The sequence below is a fragment of the Nuphar pumila genome, chromosome 3 (assembly GCF_984573655.1).
Source record: "Nuphar pumila chromosome 3, dmNupPumi1.hap1.1, whole genome shotgun sequence".
NCBI lineage: Eukaryota > Viridiplantae > Streptophyta > Magnoliopsida > Nymphaeales > Nymphaeaceae > Nuphar > Nuphar pumila.
In genome coordinates, this window is record NC_143251.1 from 145,267,405 (window position 1) to 145,278,400 (window position 10,996).

Sequence of the window (10,996 nt, forward strand, 5' to 3'; positions counted from 1 at the left end):
TCCGGAAGGGGTATATCTGTCATTGACAAATTTGTCAAAGACCTTCTCGCAATTTCCCGCTCCCTCGGTTTTCCCAAGAAACGTGGTGCCGCCAAAATTAGAATTCGTGGCTGTTGTGTAAACCCTAAGTCGCTTTTGGTTTCGGGTTCCGGGTTTGACCCATTACCACTTTTTCATTACGACGCTAGGGTTGTACTTGTAGGGTCATAGACGGACTCGGAATAGGTCTGAACTTTGGCCCAAACCGTCGTATTATAGTCGGATATGGATCCTAAAACAGGGCCCAAATGTGCTTTGCTTTATCTGGATGGTTATCTTTTGGTCGATCCGCTCCCACGGTAGGATTGCATGAAAATGGATCGAATTCTTCTATCAGAATCAGAATCAGAATCTGATACCTTGTTTTACGAATATCACAAAATATGGCCCAAATGAGTTTCCGTCGGATTTACGTGGATCATTATTTGTGTGTATTTTAATTTTCTAGCCACTCCTTTTGTTTTTTCCCTTTTCTATGAGTATTTTTTATTTTTTGTGTGTGTGCAAATCTATGATGTTTTATTTGTTTATTTGTTGTGTTTGAGATGAAGTGAGCGAGATCTTGCTCTGTAGAGTAGTCTTAGTGAGATAAGAGAAAATAGGATGCCAGAAGCAACCCACCATTTGCTGGTAAGCCTAGACAATGTTGATTATTAGTTTTATTCATTTTCAAGTTTATTTACTACATTTTTCATTTCTACCCACACTTTTTGTTTTCTCTCTTATAACGACTACACAAAATTCATGAAGCTAGAATTGTGGCAATAACAGTGGCTTCATATATCACTATTATAGATAACAATGACTTTATATATCGCTATAAAGGAGGACTTTTCAAACAAAAAAAGCCAAAAAATTTTCAATTATATAAATATATAGAGTAATGGGTCTGTGCTAAATAAAATATGCTAATTAAATCAAATGTGCTTTTATATTTATATTTATCATCATGTTAAGATTAATTATTGTCATCTTGAAAAATACATGAACTCATCTCCTGCTACTTAATTTCTCGTCAAGAAATGATCCTCTTTTGATGGTGATAAGGATAACCCTCTCTCTCTCTCTCTCTCTTATATATATATATATATATATATATATATAGTGAAGGAGAAACCTTTCAAGCAAAGAAAAGTTCGAAATCTATAACTATATATATAGAGTATTGGGTCTCTCTTAAATGAAATATGCTAAATCAAATGTGCTTTCGTATTTTTTAGGAAAATAATTAAGTGTGAAATAATGTTACTTAATTTGAGAATAAAATTGCTTTTTTAAAACACTCTTATTTACTTATTTATTTTTTGTGGTATTGTTGTGAAGAAGCTACATTTCTCTTAGGGCATGTTTAACTCCAATGTAAGCCTCTATCAAGTGCTTTGTTGGTATATCTTAAATTCTTATTAATGTATAACAAGGGGATAATATTTTAGTATATTTTTATATTTACTTGAGCGTTTATGATTTTGAGCATTGCGTTTTTAATAATTGTCATAGGTACTAACATGCTATTTTATTTTTTTATGACAGAAAATCAGAGAGAAGTAGGATTAGTTCGTTGGCACATGAAAATGATTGGTTGATTAATTCACTATTGAGTGATTGCATTGGGTCAATGATAAGAAAGATTTCAGCCAATCATGTCAATGATTAGGCAACTTGAACTTCTATTTTGGTTAATAAATATTAAAAGATATCATATACTTTTATTTAATTGTATAATTGTAATTGTTTGAATTGTTATTGTTTAAATTTTGTTGAATTTAATGTTTGAATTGTTATTGTTTGAATTTTGTTGAATGTAATGTTTAAATTGTTATTGTTTGAGTAATTTCATTTGCATTGTTATTGTTTCATATGCAATTTTTGTAAAAAAAAATTATTTTAAAACTAATATAAAAATTTATTTTTTTGCAGGTTTAAGGCTATAATGGTGTTAGAGGTCTTAAACCTATCATATCCTATAACAATGACTATGAGATCACCGTTATAGCATATAATGACGACTTCATGCTTGCCCCATCTCAAACTTCTGCCCTCCATCCCCGCCCCATCTCAAAATTTTGCCTTCCATCCCTGGTCCAAACGAGGCAAGGCGGGGCGGAGCCCCATTTCCCCTCGATCGATTGTCATCCCAAAAGAGTATTTTAGCATTTTACTAATGGGGATCAGGGACGGGGCGGGGCAGGGGAAAGCGTAAGTCCATCCCCATGGGTTTTGATTTTAACCTCCATCTCCGCCTTCATCCCTGTTTCATGTCCTCCATCCCCGGTACAAATGGGGGGAGGTGGGGTGGGGGCCCGTTTTCCTCCGGTCCATTGCCATCCCTATCTATAACGGCAATATTTAAGGTCGCTGATACATTTATAGCACCATTACTGCCTTGTTTTAATGGTGACTTTTTTTTTTTGTCGTTGTTAAAGTGTCACCTTTAAAAACACAGTTCCTTGTAGTGATGGTTGGATTTTCCTTATCCTGGTTTTAAGCGTCATAACTTTTGTATTCCAGTTACTGATGAGATTAGCTATGCATGATTGTTGCGAGCATGGACACGCTTGATAAGATAACCAATAACTGGGATGGATTATTGATGGAAATGACATGTGAATGAGCTCAGCAAATTGGCTTCTTAGCTTGCTGTGTTTTTCTTTTTATTCACAATTAACCAAGAACAATTTCAAGAAGTTTTGGATAATTTTGTTCATGGTGATGTTACTCTATAGTTTTTCCCTAGTTCCCTTTAATATTTTTGAGCATTTAACATAATTCCATCATGCTTGCTTTTATAGCAAACGAATGTACCATACGTTCTTATAATGTGTTGTAGACTGCTTTCTGCACATATTTTATATGATTGCTATATGAAATTGCCATCTGCAGGGTCCCATCTGTTCTTAACATTCACTGTAGGCTGCCATCTCTGTCTACTCTTATGGGCATTGTAATTTCCTTATGTTTGACAAAAGTCTCATGTACAAGTATTTAGGGCTATGGATCTTACCACTTGATTCTAACGCCTCTGATATTTGGTATATGAATATGAAGGTATAGAGACTTATGGCTCTCTATATATTGCTTTCTCTGAAAAAAGTCTTCTGGTTATGTTGAAGACACATTACTGCTTTATTGTCTTTCGTATCATTGTTTGTTGAGTGCAAGATCTGTCTCTACTTTTTAGTTCATGCAGGCCTTGCTTACTATTATTGATTATTTGTGCATCAATTTGATAGTATCTCTGTGTATATTCTTTGTGCATCAATTTTTATAGCATCAATTCATCTCTTTGTTAAGACGAGGAAATATTGGAAGATCAAGAGGTTTGGAGTCCTTCGCTTGCCCCCACAGGCTGTGACGTTTCAGTCGATTGTTATTAGCTTACCATAAACTACTCGGAGTTCAAATTTTTATGATGTTTCTTGTTGTTTTAATGTGGGTCATGCATGCTTTGCCAAATCACCAAAAAAAAAAAAAATCAATTTCTCACAAGTTTTTGAAAAACGAGATTTTGCGAAAAAATGCAAGATTTATGAAAAAATTTCAATTTCTCACAAGTTTTTGAAAAACGAGATTTTGATCGTTTTGTCACTTGCAGCTTACTTGACTTGATATCTGACCTAAGTGGTAGGAATGAAATCCATTATGCTTTCATCCAAATGGAGTTTTTTTATTTTATTTTAATTTTTTTGTTTGTTTCTTCAAAAAAAGGAAATTATGTTTGAGCAAAAAATGTCTTGGATAGGCTTTGCTAGGATTTGTCCTTGCCATGTGGGAACCGAGTTATCCAAGCACTACCTTTCCTCCAAATCCTGCCCTGCATTTCACCTAGGGGTGTTAACGGGTTTGGTTTGGTTCTGACACAGGTTGGATCAGACTTGGACCAGATTTTCGGGTATGATATCAGGTCCGGACTCAACTCAGGTCTACTATATGAGAAATCACACCCAGACCCAATCAGAACTACATGATCCAGACCCGGACCATACCTGGTAAAATAATATTTTTCCATTTTTACATTGAAAAATTGCGAGTCTTGATCGGAACTCATGTCAGGCCCGGGTCTGGTATAAAAATTGTGAAGACTACTACCGGCAAACAAAACGGCCGGTAATGCCCAATTTCCGTGTAGTGATCATAGTAGATTCGAATTTGAATATTCAGCAAGTGCCGATGCCACTTTGAACTCAATCCGGTGCAACAGAGTTGAACATGAATGCAAAATTTAGCATTTTTTTTTTTTATTTTTTTTTCACTAGATCAAGGGGAAAACCCCCCATCATTTTTAGGTCCTCCCCTTCTCACTTGGGATTATACCCAGCTTTGATCTCGAGGCAAAGGAAGACTTTCACATATGAAAAGTGCAAACAGATCAGATTTCATCTGTATTTAGATCTTGATTTATAGAAACTGATCCGAGTTTGTAGTTTGATCCAAAAGATCTGACCATGAAAGTTTGAATACAATATTTATATACATTTGGATCTTATATTAAATCTATAACCAAGAAAATGTGCCAGATTCGGATAGGAAGTCCAACCGAATCCAATCCATATGCACCGCTAGGTGTAAACTTAAAACATCACAAGAACGATGCAATATTATCAGAGTGGGGTTTGGATCTGTCTAATCGGGTCTTATTTGGACAAACGTGTTTTAGTTGGATTCAGGTCAAATCAGGATCAGGTACCACGAAAGGGGCTTGTTTTTAGCCCTCTTTGTTGCTAGACTTGTAGTAATGTTAATGGTTGGAATTTTGATCTAACTTTTCAGGTCTGACCAAAATCCGATCTAGAAATGAACTGCTGCACCCAAAAGTGGAACTGGATCATCCATCAGGCTTTCATGGTGGCTGGATTCCAGCTCCCGGGCTAACCAATTGTCACCATGACGTGGATTGGATCATGTTAAACCAACATATTTTATTGCATACGGATCTGAAAATAAGATTCTGATGTATAATTGGATTTGGTATAGACTTACGTGGTATTGGATTGTATTGAATCTAATCCCTTTATAATTTTGTTTCCAACTACTTTTTATTGGACCAATACCATAATGTCAAAGAGCGACGCCAACTATTGTCAGATTTCAAACATCAGAGAATTCCTGTGTTCAGAGGCAGATCCATGTCCGATTAACTTATCTGTTTTTTTTTACGATGAGGAACCCTTGCTGACAGGAAGAAAACCGGGTGAGGCTCAACCACCCTGCCGTACAAGGCCCACTTCCCACCTTTGAAAGCGACGGATTCACCCATGCACCAGTGAGTTTTGATCCAGTGCCTTCATCTCAGCACCTTCGCAACCACCCTTGTTCGCCATGCAGGCAACCCCATGGTGGCGTTACTTGAGGGTATGTTTGATGGCTTGTCCAGGGTTGGACGAAATGAACAAAAACAATAGAACAGAACAATGGTTCTATTCGTTTTGTAACAACTGTTTTAAGTCCAACGTTTGCTTGGACCGTACTCAAATGCTATGTTGGTGGCGTTACTTGAGGGTATGTTTGATGGCTTGTCCAGGGTTGGACGAAATGAACAAAAACAATAGAACAGAACAATGGTTCTATTCGTTTTGTAACAACTGTTCTAAGTCCAACGTTTGCTTGGACCGTACTCAAATGCTATGTTCCAAATGTCCGTTGTTTGATGGCAATGTGCGGACAACTTGGACAGTCATGGATAATGGGTCAAATTATTTTGTTTTTGATCGTATGACCCGATCCGCCCGTCATTTTACATGTTTTAACAAGTTTTATGGTTTTTTACCTGAATATGGATTCATTGTGAAATTATATCTAAAATCATGAATTTTTGCCCTAAATATGGATTTGAAATTGGATTTTTGCCCCAAATATAAATCTCGAATAAGATTTCTGCCTGAATATGAATTTTTGCTCTAAATAAGGATCTTAAATTGATTTTTTGCCCCAAATATAAATCTCGAATAAGATTTCTGCCCCGAATATGAATTTTTGCTCTAAATAAGGATCTTAAATTGATTTTTTGCCCCAAATATAGATCTCAAATTGGATTTTTGCCCCAAATATAGATTTTTTGTCTCGAATATGGATCTCGAATTGGATATTTGCCCTAATATGTATTTTTGCCTCGAATATGAATCTCAAATTGAATTTTTGCCCCGAATATGGATCTCGAATTGGATATTTGCCCTAATATGTATTTTTGCCTCGAATATGAATCTCAAATTGAATTTTTGCCCCGAATATGGATCTCGAATTGGATATTTGCCTTAATATGTATTTTTGCCTCGAATATGAATCTCTAATTGGATTTTGCCCTGAATATGAATATCAAATTGTTTTTTGCCCTGAATATGATTTTCAAATTGATTTATAGCAGAACAAGATTGACATCAACAACATTTAATGTTCGGGTGGTGGAAGAAAATAGATGAATTAAGATAAGGAATAAGATCTTTGCTTACTAACATAATTTTGTGCCATAAATTTCTCTTGAAAACAAATTGAATAATAGAAACAACAAATGATTTTCAATAACAAGGCAATCATAACAAAATCCATAAGGCTAGAAATTATAAGTTTTATTAATCATCAGAGAAGCTGAAAATCAGTCAAATAAAAATTATCTTAACAATTGATAATGTTCGGAACAAGTAAATTTTTTATTTGTTCAGGTTATTGCAGGGACTTACACCTTGTGTTGGTAATATATGCTAGAACTTTGTCTCTGACTTTTGTGCCAACAGTTGCAGCAAGAATGATAAAAGGAATAGCAACATCTTTATCTTCATCGATCAAAATCATTTCTACACCCCCAGCTGCTTTTACCACCACGCTCTTAGCTAACATTGAGTCAGCAAAACTATCAACATGTCGATAAACCAGAACCTTCCCTTTGACCTTAGAATTGTTCAAAGAGCTCTCTAAGCAAAAGCTGCAACTGATACTGATTAAGTGAATATGAGATACTTTCAAATTTTGAGACAAATGAGCAAGCATTAACTGGTAAGGAGTGAAGTAACCTGCAAATGCATCTGAATTAAACGTCAGACTTATACCAACCCTCTCCCTCTCTTTCTTTGAGATATGATTGTACAAGTAAACATTAGCCAGAATGCTTAACTGGTAAGGATTGAAACAAAGAATTAATATCGATATTGAAACAAAACTTCATCCACAAACTAACTGCAATATTTAAAGTACATATAAAGATGCTTAACCACAACCACTCAATAGGCTTATGAAAGAGTCCTTGATAGCTTAAGCAAATATGAAGGAGCAGGAGAAGAATAAAGGGAGGTGTAGTATACATATGCACATGCAAACAAATATGCAAGCATAAATACAAAGTGCATATATGGTAATGCTTCCAGCAAGACAATTTCTTATGAGAATTTTTACAACCCACAAACAGTATCAGCTGTGTGAATTTTCCAAATTATCTATCATAAAGATATCACCCTAGTGTTTTACATAGACCTAGTTATTTAGGTCTGAATAAAAACCCAAGTGTATGAAGCACTACCTTTCACATCTATCTTTTGTCTTACCCAAGGCACAATCTTTCTACTAGAGCAGGTAGATAAAATGTTAGCAAGATTAGATATTGGAATTCAAATGGCAGCTAAAATGTGATAATGGAATTCAAAGGCCCAGTTAACAGACAGTTTGCTAATATCCTCTTCCCATCAATTCAGGTTTGGATGTCTGCCCATGCAATAGATTTCCCACCCAGCTAGGCTAATCAGTTTGGATCTTCCCAGGGAACTTAATCTGAACTCCTAGACCAAGTCTTGCTAGTGTCACTCACATCCAGTCAACATCTAATTAAGATCAATGCTTCTGTTTCCAGCATCTAGGTCATCAACCTGATCCAAGTCCAACCATCAACACTTCTATATATGATAATGACAATCACTACAAAGGCCTAGTTAACATTCTTGAGATATAAAAAGCAAACATATGCCACAGCCGCAATCAAGACAAAATGCAGGTGCTTCACCCCTTGAATATGATCTTATCATGATCCATTTCATCAATTGCCTATTAGCCAAGTTCAACGCCTTGAACTTACAAACCACATATAGACAATTATTCCCTACGAATGAAGAGAAAAATTTGAGTTGTAGTGAAATGAAAAGAGTTTTATCATTTACCTGGTTCTGGCAGAAAATTCCTTCATGGTGTGTGTGTAACCACAGAATAAAAGAGTGTTTCTTATTACGTTTGAAGTTAGCTCGCAAATTCTAAGGAAACATGATTAACAACAACATATGCTTTGATTCTAGATTAAACACTCCTTCAGTTCTTATTTTGTGAGTTGGTTGTTTTCCCGCTGCCCCCCTTCTCCAAGTATGCATGTTCTTTTTCTTTCCTCTCCCTAAAACAAAGTAGGCAATTTTTCTCTCTTTATTTGAATTTGAGGTGCTTCCGGGAAGATATTGTGTTACTGAATCATGCATGCTTCAGGAATTGTTGGGATATGCAACTCAGTTTTCTAGATGAGTGGGTGCAGCAATATAGTTAACTCTTAAGTCGGTAGGTTGAAACTCCCCAAAATGAAACCAAAGAAATACTGTGCACAATGAAAACCCTTATGTTCAGGGCTTTTGTAGCAGGTAAAATATCAAGCACATGCAAAATCACAAGCATAACAAAATATAAGTCGAATTAAACCCATGGCAAAAGAAAAAATAAGAAAATGAAAAATCCCTCAATCTTCAACAAAAAAGAAAACAACTTTTTGTTAAAGAAAATAAGAGAATAAAAGACCAAATGTTTTACCTCTCCAACAAGATAAATTGTTGTTGTTCTCTCCACTCATTTCTTCACCTCATTTGAACAACAAAATAGTAAGCAGCTGCATGACAACATTCACATAGTCAGATCTAAATCATCAGGAGAGAAAGGAAAATAAACAGAATAAATAAGACAAAAACAAAAAGAAAGGAGATAAAGAAATAAAAAAATAGGATGAGAAAAGAGGGTAGGCAACTAAACAACCTTAGCCTTCCATCTTCTCCTCTTTGTCTGCAACCTTGGCAACGAAACAATCAGAGAGATTGAAAGAGGGAGAAAGAAGAAAAGAGGGAAAAGAAAAGAGGAAAGAGAGAGGGAAACCCTACGAGGGAAAAATCAACTTTTATTTTCTTCAACATTTTTTTTTTCCTTTTTTTGCTATGCTTCTTCAATCTTCTGAATGTGCGACACCAAAACTTTATCACAAAAACCTAATCGCCCCAAAATTTTCACAGAAAACAATCAAAACACTATAAAGTAAATCCATTTCACAATGAATTTTGATAGACATTAATTAATCCCAGCAACATAACGATCAAGTAAATCCTAAATTGAAACATCACAAAATCATGCTATGAGAGAGAGAGAGAGAGAGAGAGAGAGAGAGAGAGAGAGAGAGAGAGAGAGAGAGAGTTATCTCCATCCTTATCAAACATGCTGAAGGCCTCATTGAATTCAGTGCTTTGGTTGTCTGTGAGCTAATCAGTCATTCCTCTTCTATGAGTTCACGGGAAGGAGAAGAGATCACAGATCAACAAGTCTCAGAGAGGGAGAAATGTCAGGCTTATACCAATCCTCCTTCTGAATTAACCTAAATATCTGAGAACCAAAAGTGATCATCACAAAACAAGTTCAGGAACTACGCAAATACAAAAACAAGTGAATGAAAAACTTGAACTAAGAAAACCTCAAACAATTGTGTGACAAACATGTCTGAAAAAATCAATCAGATTCCAAAAATCCACAACCATCTAGAAAGCTGAATTGCTCACACAGATAGATACTCGTAAACCACATGACATTGTCGAAAAGTGTTTAAATCGTTGAGTATCAAAAATTCAATAAATGACAATGATGGGTTTCACCTTTTTCCGATCAAGTAGGATACGACCGAAGATCCAAAATTCCAATACAAAAGAATGACCCACCAAAAGATGTTTATAAATCTCACAGGAAAGAAGAACACATTAGAACCATAGTATGGGTAGCATTCAGAAATGGCACAAAAATGTGAACAGTACTTTACAACACTCATGAATATCTGAGAAAGGAAAACATCACCGTACTCGAAAATCTCAACAAAGACGATTAATTCAATTCAGCTAAGGCTCAACAAAATTACCACCTACCCGAAAATTCAATTCAATTCACCATACTCGAAATAGCAGAAAAACAAAAGGAGAGAAAAACAACAAGGAAGAATAACCTTTCTCTCTCTGTCTCTAGATTGTTGGTTCCATTGAGAAGAACATGAATTCCTCACTCTGGAGGGAGTTTATAGGATTGAGGTCGCCTCTTCTACTCATTTCGCGGAGGTCGATCTGCTGGGGATCTGTGGAGTAACACCAACGCGAAGCATCTGAGCTGCCCAATCCGAGCTCTCATGGTGGAAAGAGTGAATTGGGTAAAATGGGTTCTCTTCCTTTCCTTTTATATCGCACTCAACATCGGCAGAACTCGGTGATCCCAGTGGTTTCAGGGGAATTAGGGTTTACGAGACTCGCTTGTTTGAGGATGGGGGTTCAGTTATGGCTGGGCGAAGGGGTGGGGAGAGATTGGGAGTCAGAGAAATCAGTTTCAGGGACGTTGTGATCGAGAGTCTGGGCCGTTGGTGGTGGTGCAAATGCCACCTTCGCTGGCGTTGCGTCACTCGCCATCTCCGAAGATGGAGAGTCACAAGCAGGGGAGGAGCTTCGAGAGCACGCTGACGTTTAGGGAGAAGGATGCCGATCTCGCACTTGAGAGCGGTTGCGGCTCTGGCCCTCGACGCAGACAAAGCACCGACGGCAACCCCCCTTGAGAGACAAGGTGCACCCGTCGAGAAGTTTTCGTTAGCGTCGTCCATGTTACTTTTGTAACAGACGGGGAGGACGGGGAGGGTGGAACGAAAAAGTCATGTGTATAAGGACGCGAACTCGGCAGAAGTGCATCCAACATTTATTAGAAATCATCGTTCCCA

General features: G+C 36.6%; 1 long non-coding RNA gene across 1 annotated transcript; it reads right to left on the reverse strand.

The window, feature by feature from the left end:
• Positions 1-8,863: 8,863 nt before the first annotated feature.
• On the reverse strand, positions 8,864-10,789 carry LOC149844275 (uncharacterized). Its single transcript, XR_016431187.1, has 3 exons — positions 10,244-10,789; positions 9,022-9,636; positions 8,864-8,878 (listed from the first exon to the last, which is right to left on the reverse strand). It is a non-coding gene; the product is annotated as an uncharacterized LOC149844275 (long non-coding RNA).
• Between the last annotated feature and the right edge of the window lie 207 nt (positions 10,790-10,996).